The sequence below is a fragment of the Desmodus rotundus genome, chromosome 8 (genome assembly GCF_022682495.2).
Source record: "Desmodus rotundus isolate HL8 chromosome 8, HLdesRot8A.1, whole genome shotgun sequence".
In the NCBI taxonomy this organism is placed as follows: Eukaryota; Metazoa; Chordata; class Mammalia; order Chiroptera; family Phyllostomidae; genus Desmodus; species Desmodus rotundus.
Window position 1 is genome coordinate 49998013 of NC_071394.1, and position 17774 is coordinate 50015786.

At 36.9% G+C, this 17774-nt stretch overlaps 1 pseudogene; it reads left to right on the top strand.

The window, feature by feature from the left end:
• LOC139441094 (probable oxidoreductase PXDNL) overlaps positions 1-17774 on the top strand; it is an 83240-nt pseudogene that overhangs the window by 36208 nt on the left and 29258 nt on the right.

Consider the following 17774-nt stretch of genomic DNA (forward strand, 5'->3'; position numbering starts at 1 on the left):
ATGATTAGTGAGGTCGAGCATCTTTTCATATGTCTAATGGCCATCTATATGTCCTCTTTGTATAAGTGTCTATTCAGGTCCTATGCCCATGTCTTAATTGGGTTGTTATTTTGGTGTTGAGTTTTATAAGTTCTTTTTAAACTTTGGATATTTATCTGCTCATCAAATGTATTGGCAAATATGTTCTCCCATTCTATGGGTTGGTTTGTTTGTTTTAATTTTGTAGATGATTTTTTACTGTTCAAAAACTTTTGTTTGATGAAGTCCCATTTGTTCATTTTTTTCTTTTGTTTCCTTTGCCTGGGTAGATACATCGAATAAAATATTGCTATGAACATTATCTGAGATTTCATTGCCTATGTTTTCTTCTAGGACTTTTATGGTTTGGGGTCTAACATTTCAGTCTTTGATCTGTTTTGAATTTGTTCCTGTGTGTGGTGTAAGATGGTGGTCTAGACCCAATGCTAGCATCATACTCAATGGGCAAAAACTACAAGTGTTCCCCTTAAGATCGGGAACAAGACAAGGATGGTTGCTTTCACTTCTTTTACTCAACATATTACTGAAAGTCTTATCCACTGCAATCAGATGAGAAAAAGAAATAAAAGGCATCCAAATTGGAAAGGAAGAACTAAAACTGTCATTATTTTCAGATGGCATGATACTCTACATAGAGAACCCCAAGATTCCACCAAGAAACTACTAGAACTGAAAAATGAATTCAGCCAAGTAGTAGGATATAAAATTAATATTCAGAAATCAGTTGTATTTTTATATGCCAATAATGAACTAACAGACAGGGAACTTAAGAAAACAACTCAATTCATAGTTGCTTACAAAAAGAATAAATACATAGGAATAAATCTAACCGAGGAAGTAAGGGACTTTTACTCAGAAAATTATAAGACACTAAAGAAAGAAATTACAGAAGATACAAATAAGTGGAAGCACATACTGTGTTCATGAATACGATGAATTAACATTATTAAAATGTCCATACTACCCAAAGCACTCTATAGATTCAATGCTTTTCCTATCAAGATTCCAATGACATATTTCACAAAACTAGAATATTTCAAAAATTTATATAGAACTACAAAAGAACCTGCGTAGCAATAACGATCCTTGAGAAAGAACAAAGTTGGAAGAATCACACTATCTAATATCAAACTATACAGTCATAGTAATCAAAACATCACAATACTGGCATAAAAACAGACACATAGATCAATGGAACAGAATAGAGATCCCAGAAATAAACCGATGCCATTACAGTCAATTAATATTCGGCAGAGGAAGCAAGCCCGTACAATGGGCTAAAGATAGTTTATCCAATAAATGGTGTTGGAAAAATTGGACAGATATGTGCAGAAAAATGAAACTAGATTACCTTCTTATATCATTCACATTTAAATCTTTAATTATTCTTAACTTTGCTTTACCAAGACTCCCTTTCCAAGGACAGTTTTGAGTGGACCTGTCCTTGGAAATGATATTTACAGTATTATAGTAAAACAATATTTACAGTATTATAGTAAAACAATATTTACTATATTGTTTTTCCGCAATTTAAATGTGAGGTATTAAAGTTGAAATCTGCTTTTTAAATTTTTTGTTCATTTAAACAGTTCAAAGAAAAATTCATTCATGCTTAAAAAGAGAAATATACAGAAATTATTTTGAAACAATTTTTAAATAAATTTCTGTTTACAAAAATACCTAAAGTTCTAAATAGTGCCAATTATTCAGAAAACTGAATCCAAAAGCTGCTTTTTTCTGAAATAACAAGAAAATTATAAACAAAAGTATTTTGGAAACCTGCTACCATTTTCACACTCTGCTCCATTGGTGAAGATATAACCAAAAATAAACACCAAATATTTTGGTCAGAAGGATTGATTTAGTCAAAAATGAATAACCCCAAAAGTATTATTTCATATGTTGGTAGTTCTAGTGTATCAAGAATTTTTGTAAGATGTTTTTGAGTATTTAAAAGTACTTTCATTCATTTTTTAGAATTTGATGATATTAACATTATTCATATTTGAGTGAGTGAGATTCTATGTGTTTTGTGTTCTTTTGCTTATTTTATGTGATTTTTTCTATGTTAGTTGCTTTTGCTTGCATTTTTATTTTTAATGAAATATATGTGTGTATATATATTATATGTATATTATATATATAATATGTAAAAATTCAAATGGTTCTTAAAGGTTTATAACAAAAAACACCCATGAGTAGCATGAGTCCCCCAACTTCTTCCCACCTGGCTTCACCTACATTCCACATAACCCTGCTAGGTGTTCTTAATTTTCTAAATGATATACTTAAGCCAATGTTTCTTGCTTTTCAGTTTTAGACATTATTTATTGACTTCCTGTCAAGGTTTGAAGATAGCTGTTTTTGCCTGGCACCACTGTGCCCTTAACCTTCCCTCTAATAGCATATATAACATCACAACTTTCAACGAATCAGTCACTGGGGTTTATATCACCCTGATATCATAAATATACTGCATTGCTGAATCAAATAAGGGGCCATGATCATGCTTTTGAAAATTTCCTGTTGTTCCTGAAGTTAACAAATGCCTTGTTTTTTTGTGCTTTTTAAAAAAATGTATTTAACCTGAATTTTATCCAAATGCTTTAACATACCTACCAAGTGTCCATCAATAATATCTTCCAATGTCCAAACACATTATTTTTAGTGTACTCTCTTATTTTGCTGAAGCACAGGCTCTAGGAGTTTATTCAGAGGAGTTCATGGAAGGTATCATTTTAGAGTGCTTGCTGTCAGATAATTCTCATTCTTGATTGATAATTTGGATAAAGTTAAGATTATTTTCTCTAACCATTTTAAAGACATTGTTTCACTGCCTTTTATCTCTAGTGTTACCATTGAAATGTCTTATGCCTTTCTAGTTCCCATTCCTCTGCTACTGGCCAGTTTTTCTTTTTAGAAACTGCCGAGGGAACCAAGATGGCGGCGTAGGTAGACACACTGCACCTCCTCGCACAACCAGAACTGACAGAAAATCCAACGGCCAGGAAGTCCAACACCAAGGAAATAAAATGTAAACATTCATCCAGACCGGTAGGAGGGGCGGAGACAGGCAGCCAGGGCGGAGAGGACTCACGTTGCAGTGGCGGGACCAAGACTGGCGGAGTGTGGGACCCACAGGGCAGGCAGTCTGACCATTAGCAGACCCTGTGGCCCCACATTCACACACAGATAAACCTAGAGGGCCAGACTCAAAGTGGCGGAGAACGGGGAAGGCAGAGCAGCGGGAAGCACCCTGCGGCCCCACATTCCACCACAGATAAACCAGACCAATGGCAGGGAGTGAAGCAGACCGCGCAACCCAGACAAAACTCTGATTGAAAGCGCCCCTGGGGGTTAGGGCGGCAGCTGGGGAGACTCCCAGACTCACAGGAGAGGTCCTTGGAGAGACCCACAGGGGCCTGGGGCATGCACAGGCCCACCCACTCGGGAACCAGCACCAGAGGGGCCCAGTTTGATTGTGGGTAGTGGAGTGAAAGACTGAAGTCCGGTGGAGAGTGGAGTGGGCGCCACTGCTCCCTCTTGGCCCCTCCCCCACGTACAGCATCACAGCACAGCGACCAGCATTACCCCACCCCGGGAACACCTCAGGCTCCACCCCTTAAAATAACAGACTCGCCAAGACAAAAAGAAAAAAAAAGGCCCAAATGACAGAACACTTCAAAGCTCCAGAAAAAATACAACTAAGCAACGAAGAGATAGCCAACCTATCGGATGCACAGTTCAAAACACTGGTTATCAAGATGCTCACAGAATTGGTTGAATATGTTCGAAAACCAGATGAAAAAATGAAGCCTATGCTAAGAGAAATAAAGGAAAATGTACAGGGAACCAATAGTGATGCGAAGGAAACTGGGACTCAAATCAACGGTGTGGGCCAGAAGGAAGAAAGAAACATCCAACCAGAAAAGAATGAAGAAACAAGAATTCAGAAAAATGAGGAGAGGCTTAGGAACCTCCAGGGCATCTTGAAACATTCCAACATCCGAATTATAGGGGTGCGAGAAGGAGAAGAGGAAGAACAAAAAATTGAAAACTTATTTGAACAAATAATGAAGGAGAACTTCCCTAATCTGGCAAAGGAAATAGACTTCCAGGAAGTCCAGGAAGCTCAGAGAGTCCCAAAGAAGCTGGACCCAAGGAGGAACACACCAAGGCACATCATCATTACATTACCCAAGATTAAGCAGAAGGAGAGAATCTTACAAGCAGCAAGAGAAAAGAACACAGTTACCTACAAAGGAGTTCCCATAAGACTGTCAGCTGATTTCTCCAAAGAGACCTTACAGGCAAGAAGGGGCTGGCAAGAAGTATTCCAAGTCATGAAAGGCAAGGACCTACATCCAAGATTGCTCTATCCAGCAAAGCTATCATTTAGAATGGAAGGGCAGATAAAGTGCTTCTCAGATAAGGTCAAGTTAAAGAAGTTCATCATCACCAAGCCCTTATTATATGAAATGTTAAAGGGACTTACCTAAGAAAAAGAAGATAAAAAATATGAACAGTAAAAGTGACAGCAAACTCACAGTTATTAACGACCACACCTAAAACAAAAACAAGAGCAAACTAGGCAAACAACTAGAACAGGAACAGAACCATAGAGATGGAGATCACATACATGGAGGGTTGTCAATAGGGGAGTGGGAGGGGGAGAGGGGGGGAAAGGTACAGAGAATAAGTAGCATAGATGATAGGTGGAAAATAGACAGGGGGAGGGTAAGAATAGTGTAGGAAATGTGGAAGCCAAAGAACTTATGAGTATGACCCATGGACATGAACTATAGGGGGGGAATGTGGGAGGGAGGGGGTGGGCAGGATGGAGTGGAGTGGGGAGGACAAATGGGACAACTATAATAGCATAATCAATAAATATATTTAAAAAAAAAAGAAACTGCCCTTTATTTCTTTAGTCTTTTTTCATTGTGCTGGAGACAAAGGGATTCTTTAGTTCTCATCTGTAAATTTTTTCTTTTACTATTTCTTTGCTAATTTCCTTCTCATTTTCTCTGGGCTCCCAATAAAATTTTGTTTGTATGATGTTGATATTTTTATATTACTCTCTAGATTTATTGTCCTTTTATCCTGTTGATCATCTTTGCATCTTTCTTTTCTGTCTAAGACAGAGGTTCTGTCTTTTTTTAAATTTTCTTTTTTTATTTTAATTTTGTATTGTTATTCAATTATAGTTGTGTGCCTTTTCTCCCCATCCCTCCACCCCACCCCAGCTGAACCCACCTCCCTCCCCCACCTTCACCCTCCCCCTTGATTTGGTCCATGTGTCCTTTATAGTAGTCCCTGTAATCCCCTCTCCTCACTGTCCCCTCCCCACTCCCCCCTGCCCATTGTTAGATTGTTCTTAACTTCAATGTCTCTGGTTATATTTTGTTTCCTTTTTTCTTCTACTTATTATGTTCCAGTTAAAGGCAGCAGAGAGAAAGAAGGAGCTTATACCCTTTGCAACAGCATGGATGGAACTGGATTGCATTATGTTAAGTGAAATAAGCCAGATGGTGAGAGACAAAGACAGAGGTTCTCAACTGAGGGTGGAGTTGTTGGTTCTCCCCACCTCAGCCATTTGGGAATGTCTGCTTCGGTTTCTCCAGTTAGCAGGCCAGAGAGGCTGCTAACAATCTTACAACGCACAGGGCAACTTCCCACTACAAAGAATTTCCAGCCCCGAATGTCAGTAACGCCAAGATTCAGAAATACCAAACCAAGAGAATTCCTTAACTTTATCTTCCAACCTACTACTGAATTTCTATTTCAAACATACTTATCTTTGCCTTTGTCTGGTTAACCCTTTCGTCATGAGAACTTTTAATTAAGGCTTTTATTTCTTCCATTAATATACATTGCAACATTGTCTTTTACTCTGAATCAGGTGAGTTTGTATAACCTTAAAAAAATCTACAAGAACGTCTACCCTTCTGTCTCTCTGAATGATCCAGTTGAATGAAATTTTTAATTATCCATCTTTCTAAAACAGATTTTAAATCAAACTTTCTTTATGAAATTAGATACAGATTGACACTGTAGTCTTTGTGGCATGTGATAGCTCATTTCTTCATCTGCAAATATTTTCTTTCAACTCTTCATACATCAAAACAGCAATAAAAGTACCACTTTCATTTATTTTTTTAAAGTACCACTTTTAAACATAGCTAGATATGGTTTACTCGTATTATCCATGTTTGCATTAGTTTTGCAGTAATAGAAAAGTCTGGAAACTGAGTTTAAACACAGTTCTACGTTATATTATCAAAGCCAGGACACTTTATGAGGGCGGTGTTCGCCCTTGTTCTGGGCCGTGCTCTCTAATGCTGTGCATATTAGAGCAGGGTTATGTTCAAAAGTATGGGGAGCCTTAACGTTTGCCCCTGCACTCAACAGCAAAGAGGTCGATGCGCACTGTCACTGTTACTCTGTGGAGCAGTGCGCATAAGAGGCCATCCCGGGTTATATAACTTTATAGTCAGAACCACATCACCTTTACATCGGATTGCTATTTTTAATCATGGAACAAGTGTTGTTAGGTATTAGATTTGGGGAGGAAATACGACAAGTGAAATGACATACCAAAAGTATTAATACAGAGGCTGCTTTATATACCTACTAAGGACTAATTATCCCCAAAGAAGAAGAAATACAATGTCTGCAATAACAAACTTAAAAAACAATAGAGCTGAAATTCTCCCAAGTAATTCAGATAAATCAATAAGAAATGCTTTCAAAACTGACTGATTTCACACTTTCCTGTAAGAAATTGAAGCTTATTAATGTTATTATCTTAAATATAAATCATATTGTTTCAAACATAAGCTATATCCAATTAAAATATATTCAAAATGATAATTGTACTAAGTAATATAAAAAATGCCCTCACATTTTTGGAGCTATATAGTGAGCCATAGTAAAAACAATAAGTAACCATAGGGATAGGAATGGTTAGGGTTTAATTGAATTGGTGAAGAGATGAGAAACAGATCATTATCAAAAAATTGAAATTGACAAAACCAAGATTGCACTATCTGGGAAGGTTCAATGTTCTAATCTCTAACCTTAAACTACCATTTCTTTTCTGAATGCTTACAATTCACAGAAAATAATTTCACTTTATTTAACTTTCTGATTACCATTAACCATTACTTATCAAATTATTTCCATATAATTTAATTTTAACCATTTAGAATGCAAAATATCTTTATCACTTATTCTCAGAAATTAATTGAATGATACCTTCAAAAGTACAGTCAAAATTATATTACATTACAAATCAGCAGATGAGAACAGGATACTGGTAACATTGTGGCAAGAAAATTGCCAAATTTGACAAATGCAGCAGTACATATTTGTGACGGCTTCCCCAAAATGATGTATTTGTTGTAATTTCAATTAAGATCTTAATAATGATTTTTTATGGCGCCAAGAAACAAGTTTTAAAATTAACTTGGTGGAGAGAATGGCCAAGAAGAATCTAGTGGAGTGTTGTGTTGTTCCAGTTAGCAGGACCTATTATAGAGCTTTTAGTGATTAAGACAGTGCAATATTGATTCAAGAACAGAGAAACAGAGTGATAAAATAGAGCAGAGAGGCACAAAAACATGCTCAAATATGGAAGTGTTATATTTGAAGGAACTGCAAGGAAATCAGTGAGAAATAAGAACATATTCAGTAAGTGATACAGTAACTAACCATTGACTATCCATGGATAAAATGAATATGGATTTTTACCTCATGTCATATTTAAAATAAATTCCAAATAGATGAAGGACTTACATTTAAGGGGCAGAATTTTAAAAATTTATAAAACATAGAGGAAAATATACTTATTACATTAGAGGAAAACATTTTTAATAAAGATTAAAAAATACTAACTGTAAAGTTGATAAAACTGACCTTAAAATTAAGAAAATATCTTCATCAAAGTCAAATTTAATAAAAGTGATAATAAGTCATACACTTGAAGGAACACATTTGAACATAGCATCCAGAATATATATAGCAGTCTTAAAGTAAAGAAAAAAAACTTAACCCAATGGGAAAATGAGTGAAAGATATAAATAGGCATCTTATATATGAAAAAAACTAAGTGTTCAGTCAATGCATAGAAGATGCTCAACCACATAATTAATCAGGAAAACCCCAAACCATAGTGAAACAGCATTTCAGACCCATCACATTAACATACTTTTTAAAAAGAGTTTATTTATTTTTAGAAGAAGGGGACAGGAGGGAGAAAGAGAGGCAGACAAACATCAATATGAGAGAGGAACATCAATCAGTAGCCTCTAGCACACCCCAACCAGGGACCTGGCCCACAACCCAGGCGTGTGCCCTTACCCGGAATTGAACTGGTGACCTTTGGGTTTGTGGGACAATGCCCCACCCACTGAGCTACACCAGTCAGAGCAACACAAAATTTTAAAAGCAGATATATTTTCAAGTTAGCCCTAGGAAAATAATGTTCATGTGATTCTAAATAAATCAACACTGTCTCTTGCAAACTGTAAGAGGACAACAGAGGATACATCAAATAACGCATGACTTGTATGTTCAGAATTAGTAGGACACAGATAATGGCATGAGTTTAAAATATTGTAAATTTGAAAATAATCACCAAATTCCAACAGAGTTACTATTTGAAATTCTACGCCCACTGTAAGTCTGTGGGTGTGGAGAAAAGGATAGGGATTAAAAATTTTCTGTCAGCACAAGACAACGGAGTAGGGCACAGAAGAACTACAAGACAAACAAAACTCTCTCTAGAAAGAAAAAGTTTGACACGAAGTATTCAACACTAAATTTATAAATGTACATCTGGAACCCAGGAGTTAACAACAGAAGTTTTGTTAACTTTCTCAGTGATAGCATTGTTTTAAGGAATGAAGGAAATAAAGACATAAGGGATAGTTCCCCCTCAGAGTTGACAGTGAAGTGAAAGTAGAATTAAGTGAAGTTAAAATGCTGTAGAAACAAAAGAGAAATAAAACAAATTGATGTCTTTCCTTCCCCATCACCACCACCACGGCAATGAAAGCAGCTGTGCTTCCCTGCTGTGACAGAAGAGTACGCTACTGAACTAGGAACTCGTTTCATGAAATGCCTAGAAATAAAGGACAGGGAGAGGATGGGTACTTATTTTGAATAAAACTATATGGCAAGGAAACATAAATGCAAATCAAAACATTTCAGGGAAAAATTCTCCCAGGGAAAAACAAAATTTGAAACAGAGGGAAACTATAATACAACACTCAAATCTGAAATAAACAAGCACTCCAACACCCAGACAAGTACTCGAGATATAAAAAGCCCAGCTATCATCAGATATTATGAAAAGAAATGCAGTAAGAGAAGCAGTAGGGGAAGGGGAGAGGGGAAGGAGGGAAGAAGAGGAGGAGAAGAATGAGGGCAGCAGCAATAAGAATTGACTGAACTAAAAAAGAAAGAAGAAAGAAAGAAAAAGAAGAAAGAAAGAAAGAAACAAACAAACAAACAAACAAAGAAACAAAGAAGAAAGAAAGAAGAAAGAAACAAAGAAACAAAGAAACAAAGAAACAAAAAGAAAGAAACTGAAGAATAAGAAGTTACAATGTGCCAAGGGATGAGAAATTACTTGGCTAGGAAGTACATTATAGAGAATTTCTATGCACTTATTATGAGAATTTGAAATGTACATATATTTCAACAGTATTTTGACATTCATTATCTATTAAAATTAAAGACATCATGCTCTGCATTCAGCATTTGTAGCTCTAGCATCGGCTGGTTCTGAGCAAGGATCCGCAAACCACAGCCTATTGGTCAAATCAGATTCACTGCCTGATTTTATAAATAACACTTTATTGGAACCCAACTGTGTTTATTAATTTATGCATTTCCCACAACTGCTTTTGTGCAAAATGAAAGATTTAAGTATGCAATATGTGATTTAAATGTGGCCTTGTACAATAAAAACATGCTTATACTTAGCCTAGAGAGACATTTGTACAGATCAAGAAATATGTAAGAGAATGCTCATTTATTATACATAGTAAAAGCTAAAAACATCGCAGATATTCATCACCACTAAAATATAAAACTAAATTGAGAATCCATTACCCAACAATGGACTACTATACAGCAGAGAAAATGAACTAGGTACAGAAGTGTGCAACATGATTGAATCTCAAAATAAACTGTTGAGTAAAATGTGAGAAGTGGACAACTCCATTTCCATCTGTGTCAAGGTTAACACATACAAAGCTAAACTATGTGTATTTTATAGTATCATACACATGAAATGACATGGCAAATGATAGTAAAAAGCATGTTAAATTTTCTCATGTTTATCCTTAGGGGTAGAGGAAAAAAAGACAATTAAATCAGATCCCACAGGTACTGGTCATATTTTCTTTCTTGATGTAGGTGGTGTGTCCAAAGCTGTTTAGTTAAGTTGTCATTTGAGTTATACTTTTTTTAACTTTAAAAAACTGCCATAAATTCCAGATCAAATGATCATGGGCTTTTCAGCAATAGAGCATTTATCTAAAACATTATATTATTTCCACAAATTATATTTTCACTTTTTTAAAAATGCCAATCATGTACAATATCAAAGAAATTGTGAATGCTTAATTAATTTGTTTATTTTCTACATTCTTCTGAAAGATTTATTTGTAGATTTTATTTTTATATATGTATATACATATGCACACTTTTGTATACAAGTATACAAATATATTTAGGTATATTACATATACTTATAAGATAATTATGAAGAATAACACAGTGTACGTCATATGTTTTTTGATGTCAAATATCATTGGTTAGGTCATTGATCTGCTCCCTGCCCGCTAAGTGACACCAAATGTTTCCATCATCTCAGTGCTTTCACCTGTAAAATGAAATTAATAATAATACCTGCTTTTCCTGTTTGTGTGTACAAAATAAATAATGCTTCATAGTCATCTGTATCAATAATGTCATATCTGCCTGTCTTTGTGTCAGGCTGTGTGGAGCTCCAGCAACGTTGACTTCTGCCTTGCTCCTCATGGTTGAAGACCTGATCCCTGGTACAAGAGTGGCTCCAACACTTACATGCTTGTTTCTGACCCAGTTTCAGTGCCTAAGAGATGGGAATAGGTAAATGATTATCTGTTATACTTATCAGTTGTTTTATTTTCCCCAATATATATATATATATATATATATATATATATATATATATATTTATATATATTTATAATATTATACATTAAAGCATATTGAATACAAGAAATAACAAATAGCATCTGGTCACAGAATTTTGGTGATCATTGATACCAGATAGCACTTATTTTTGTAAGTTCTTGTAATTCCTTGTAAGGAAAAGAGAAATTGACTTCCTAGGAAGGCAGTAGAAGGCAGAAGAATTCAGTGGTTGAGAGGATGCAGTAGACTTATTACCATGAATTTGAATCTGGGAACCACTGACAGCTGTTTAACTTTGGGAAGCATAGCACTCAAAACCTGTTTCCTCATCTGTAAAGTCTATATAACAAAGGTACATATATTTATAGATTGTGGCCACTGTAAATGGTGTTAGGAGTGCAGGAGTTGACAGCAAGCCTGAGACTCCCTCCCTCTATCCTCACTGAAGACTTGTTGACCTGAGACCAAACCTCCTTGAAAAACCATGTGCTGCAAGCATTTACTTAGTAGTAGAAAGATAACCAGGAATTCTAAAATATATATATATATATATATCTTGGTATACCCAAAGTGCTTGTTGTAAATAATCTTGAATTTATGGAATTATGGTAGACAGCTGACAGGAGAATATAAGTTAGTCATGTAATCTCTTTTCTGTTGCAAGACTAACCAAGTATAAAAACAAAGAAAACTCAAAACTAAGCAGTGCCCTTCATCCCCCAAGTTGGTCATCCCCCACTGTTAGTTCTCTTCTATCACTTGGACCAAATGTGTTCTGGGGTGTTTTATCTCCTCAATCATTAGAAATGTACAGTCTTGAGTAACAGCTAGTATTCTTGTGAACCTGTTTGGCAATTCAAACTTCTGTAATATCAAAGAGATGATATATAGAGAATTTAAAACACTGTCTAGAATGTAGTTTTTAATTAGTTATGTTAAAAGTTATTCTTTACTTATTCTTTTCTCCCAAATCTCTTCCATTATGGAATTTCTTCTTTATGAATTATATTATAAAATAGTAAAAGATTTAATTTGCTTAACTGCACATTTGCAAACATTAATAATATATTTCATGAGTTATTTCACTTAGCATAATCATCTCCAGTTCCATCCATGGCAGGGAGGGACAAATACCATATGATCTCACCTTTAACTGAAACATAATCAACAAAAGAAAAAAGCAAACAAAATATAACCAGAGACATTGAAGTTAAGAACAATCTAACAATAACCAGAGGGGAGTGGGGAGGGGACAGTGAGGAGAGGGGATTACAGGAGCTACTATAAAGGACACATGGACATAATCAAGGGGGAGGGTGGAGGTAGGGGAAGGAGGTGGGTTCAGCTGGGTGGGGTGGAGGGATGGGGAGAAAATGCAGACAACTGTAATTGAATAACAATAAAAATTTTTAAAAAACATAAATAGTATATTTCATGAAATAAATTTTTATAAATTACTTTTAACACTTGGATTTATTGAATACATAATTGGGCTAACATATTTCATTGGTATGTCTTAAGAATATATGTGGTTCAAAAAAAAACAAATTTGGGAAAACATTGTTTTTTCTGAGTAAGTTGCTTCCCCATGTGTATTAGTTTCTAAGGCTACCATAACAAGGTATCACAGACTTGTAGCAAAAATTTATTGTCTCACAGTTCTGGAGTCTAGAAATTTGAGATTAATGTATTGGGAGGATTCGTTCCTATCTTCTCCTTGGCTTTTAGATGTCCATCTTCACTCTTCATCTTAGCATGTACACTCTCTACCTATCTGTGTCCACACTTCCGTTTCTCATAAGGACACTGGTGATAATTGGATCAAGACCTTCTCGTGACCTCCTTTGTATTTAACTGCCTTTTTAAAAACCTTACCTCCAAATATAGTCACATTTTGAGGTACTGGAAGTTAAGATTTCAACATATGAAGTTTGGGGGACAAATATTCAACCCATAATGTCATGAGTGGCAACAATTCTTTGCTTCCTATCTTAATTTATTGTTGTATACCCAGCATAAGGAAAGTGCTCAGTATATGGTATTTAAATATTTCTTGAAGGAAAGAACACAAGGTCTTGTGGTAATAATGTTTTTAAATTATATATTTTCATTTAAACTTGAATGTGTTTATTCTAATTAGTAGATAAAAATCACTTGATACAAATTAATATTTAAAAACAATATTTCCTTTTAAACATCCTAATATTAGTTGCTCAGACAATGTCTAATGCCATGGAGTTTTAATTTAGATATGCTTAAAAATTTTAAAGAACTTTACTTTGAATCATTGTTTTAAAACCTGAAGAGTCAGTGACGGTTGAAAAGAATGGGGATGTTATAACTTGGTAAATATTGAAACCATTTCAAAGTATCCTTAGTGGGAGAACAAACATTGCCCTTTCTGTCTGTTTTTCTGCTGCTTTTCTGTGCTCGGTATAATTTCTTGGCACATACGGTCAGTGCTTAGACCTCAGACTCATCACACCCCTACTTTCTGTGTCGACCACCAGATTCTGGTATGAACCCCTGGAGTGTTTACCCTATCACAACTTAGCTGAAACAGGCATCACTGGGCCATGTGCTTTGTGACAATGGTGACAACATTCGGCAAGCCCAGACTGATGTCTTCATGAAGGCAGAATACCTGCAGTATTATGTAAGTTGTAGTGAGATACCAAAAGTTGATTTGTGAGTGTGGCAAGACTGCTATGAAGGTCAGTGATAACATCACTAGCACCATCTGGATTGTATGTGCTTGTGTGTGGGTATTGTTTCTTTTCCAGTGTCAAAGATTATGCCACGTAAAGGTACACAAAGGAAAACAACATTAAAGCTTTGTTCTTACTTCAGAAATCGGATGTTATGGAGAGGACAATAGGAAAGACAGAGCTACTTCCCTCTCCCCAACCTCTTCCATTTCATATGAACCTTGTTAGAGTGGAGAGAGGCTTGGTAATTGATCTGGTCTTTGCATGCTCACTGCATTTCAGTTCACATTACCAAAGAATAAGCTCCAGTCATTTTGTACTGAATATACCTACTTCCTGGTAGTTGGCTGAACAGAGAGAAGAGAAAAATTATAGTAACCTAGCTAACTTCGACCATTCATTCTATATAAGATATGATGCCACGTTCATTGGAAACTTGAGGAAGTCCTGATAGAGTTAGACCAAGAAATTTTTTTAGTATGCAACAAAATTTGCAGCATTTACCATATCACCTTTATGAGCCTAAGGTGCTTCATAGACATCTGTTTTGATCACAGTATCTGTTAAGAAATGTGGCTCTATTCTATTTTTGTAGAGGAGGAAACTATGTCTCAAAAATATTAGGTGACATAGAGTAATTGGTGACCAGGGACCACAGAAAAGATGTGTTGTCTGTCGACACCTAGAAATGTAAGAGCCTGATGGTTCTGAGGATAAAGTAAGGCAAAGACAAAGTAAGGGCTGATGGTTCTGAGCAGATCTTGCTGGTGCTTAATTCTGTGAGCACATATCTATCATGTGACATCATGTTTACAGTTCCTCATTGCTACCGCCAACACATTGCTTTGTGCATGTTACATATAGAAACTGTAGACCTGGATAGCTGGTTTTCTTTAAAAGATGATACACAGAAGTTATTTCCATAGGCAGGGAGTGAGTGGGAGCTGTGTAGAGGATGAGTCTACTGAGATCCAGGGGTGGTCCACAGTCTCCAACCAGCTCTGCAATACATGTGGGCACAATGTCCAGCATCAGGGTATAAGCTGAAGACTATGATATCTCCAGGCCTCCTGATGGCAAGTCTTGTAGCCACCCCTCCTCTCAACTGATCCTGATACTGTGGACAGTCAGGGAGCACCACAGAGGGCATAGGAGCAGGTTTTTACACTAAGCCTTCCAAAAGCTAGAAAGATAAAGGACAAGACTGGAGCATGCAAAATCACTGTTCTCCAGGTTTCGACATCTAAGTTTGTCCTTGTTAGAGTTTGGAGACTCAGACCAAACCCTCCCAGGGATGAGCAGTCCCCACTGTCACATTACTAGCTTGGGAAGTTCATGGCCTGGACTCCAACTGCTGGTAAAGTCATGCTGCCATAATCAGGTCCTGACTTAAGGCCCCTCTACTTTCTGGGGAAGCTTATAGTGGAAACCCAGATGGTGACTAAACTGTGTGGTCTGGAATAGACGTCTAGCTTCCCCCATCTCCAGTGCACAGGCAGTGCCCCTTCCCCCAACTGTTGAGCCACTTGGCTTGCCCCATCCTACTTAGTTTTGTGGTGCAGGGTAGCTGTGAAGGAATGAGATTTCTAAACTGTGTCTCCTGGGGAAGTTTCTTTCGAGGAGCCAGATAGGTAAGTTCTCGGCTGAGTGGCTACGTTAAGGGGAGGCAAATCCAAGCTCCCTTGCAAGCTTAGCCCATGCTATCCTGGGGAGGAGATGTGCTCACCCCCTTATTACAGGCTTGCAGGCACCACCTCTAATGGGAGACTGTTTGGATCAGCCTTGTCAAGTCCAAGATCCCCCCCACTGTGTGCATTCCATGGGAGGAAGGGAAACTGGCTCATACCTGAGACATTGACATTCAAAGTGTGAGACTCTTGGGGGCTATTTTCTGGTACTGGTACAAAGTGCTTAGTCTCCTCCTGAGGGTTAGGCCAGCATCATCACCAACAGGAGACTCTTTTGATCTATCTCCCCAAGCATAGGGCAGCTGAGTTTGCTTATGCAGAGGGAACAGCTAGTCGTACCCAAACTAGACCTGCAGAGAGTCCCCCTAGGGGAAACTAGAGTTGGAGAATCTGCCATAGACTGAGGAGTCTGACTGATGTAAGGGTTACTTTATCCTTTTTGAGTTCCTGACTGTGTGATCCCCCCACAGAGGATCCACTAGCCATATATCAGCTTGCCTGGGCTCATTCTAGAGTATCTCTTTGGAAAGCTCTGGAAAAAGACCAGGCAACCTCAGGGATAGAAGGAATAGCTGACAGATGGAAGTGGACCTTAGAGAGCTTTGGTACTCTTACAGATCTGTCCCTAGCTCTAAGTGGAGAGAAGCCAAGTCTTTCACATAGATTAGTCACTCACATGCACATGCAGGTCCAGTAGACACAAACATAAACAGTGAACAGTGGGGCATTTATAGATAGGGAGCCCAAGGCCAGTTATGCACACATTACAGTGACCTGTACCTGAATCCCACCCAAGTGGAAGCAGAACTAACACATAATGGCAGGCTTCAGGTGTCACAAGAGCTTGACCCAACTAGCCACACAAGTGACACACCCATATGGGGATTCCAACAGGCACCAAATACTGCTGAGAACAACCCCACCTTAGGGAGCAACTCCGGCATGGTGTCTCATACATGAAAATTGAGATTTACACTTGTAGTCATCCACCCACAAAAAAGCCAACAGCATCCAAGTCTCAACTAGAACAGGGGGGGAACATAACCCATGGGTAACCTTCTTGGAGTATGAAGCTTGGGTGATCTGGAAGATTGTGCCATTGAGTCCAAAAAGACACCTTTATCATAAAACTATAAAAACAGTTTTGTGAGTTATAGCAAATCGACCTGATACACAGAAAAAAATTGGAAGACAAAAAGAAAATGCCACAAGCAAAAGAACAAGACAGATCCCCAGAAAAAAAGCATTTAAAGGAAACGAATGAAATGGAAGCAATGAATATACAAGATGCCGAGTTTAAAATAATGGTTATAAAGATGCTCAAGGACCTTAGGAGAAGAATAGATAATCTCAGTGAGAACTTAGACAAACAGATAGGTAGCATTAAAAGGACATAAGAATCATAAAAAGGAACCAGTCAGAAATGAAGAAAAAAATATCTGAAATTAAGAATACATTAGAATGAATAAAGAGCAGGTTAGATGAAGAAGGGGATTTAATCAGCAATTTGAGGACAAGATAAGAGTAGCCAAACAAGGAGAGCATGAAAAAGAAAAAGAATTAAAGAGAAATGAGGAAAATATAAGCATCTTTGGGACAATATGAAACATAACAACATTCACATCATAAGGGTACCAGAAGGATAAGAGAGTAAGCAAGGGATAAGGAACCTGTCTGAAGAAATAATTCAAGAAAACTTCCCTGAATTTATGAATGAAAAGTTCAGGAAGCACAAAGAGTCCCAGTGAATATGAACCCAAAGAGACCCACACAAAGACATATCATAATTAAAATGGCAAGTGTTAAAGAGAAAGTAAGAGTCTTAAAGGCAGCAGTAGAGAGAGTTACCTACAATAGAGTTACCGTAAGACTGTCAGCTGATTTCTCAATAGAAACACTTGAAGCCAGAAGGGATTGGCATGAATTATTCAAAATGATAAAAAACAATGACATGCAACCAGAACTACTATAACCAAAAAGACTATCATTTAAAATTGAAGGGATAATAAATAACTTCCAAAGACAAAAAAAAAAGTTAGAGGAGTTTATTACCAACAAACAAGTATTGCAAGAAATGTTAAAGCACTTGCTTTAAAAAGAAGAAAAAAGAGGTACAGAGAAAGAGCAAGGAATATCAGTATAAAGGATA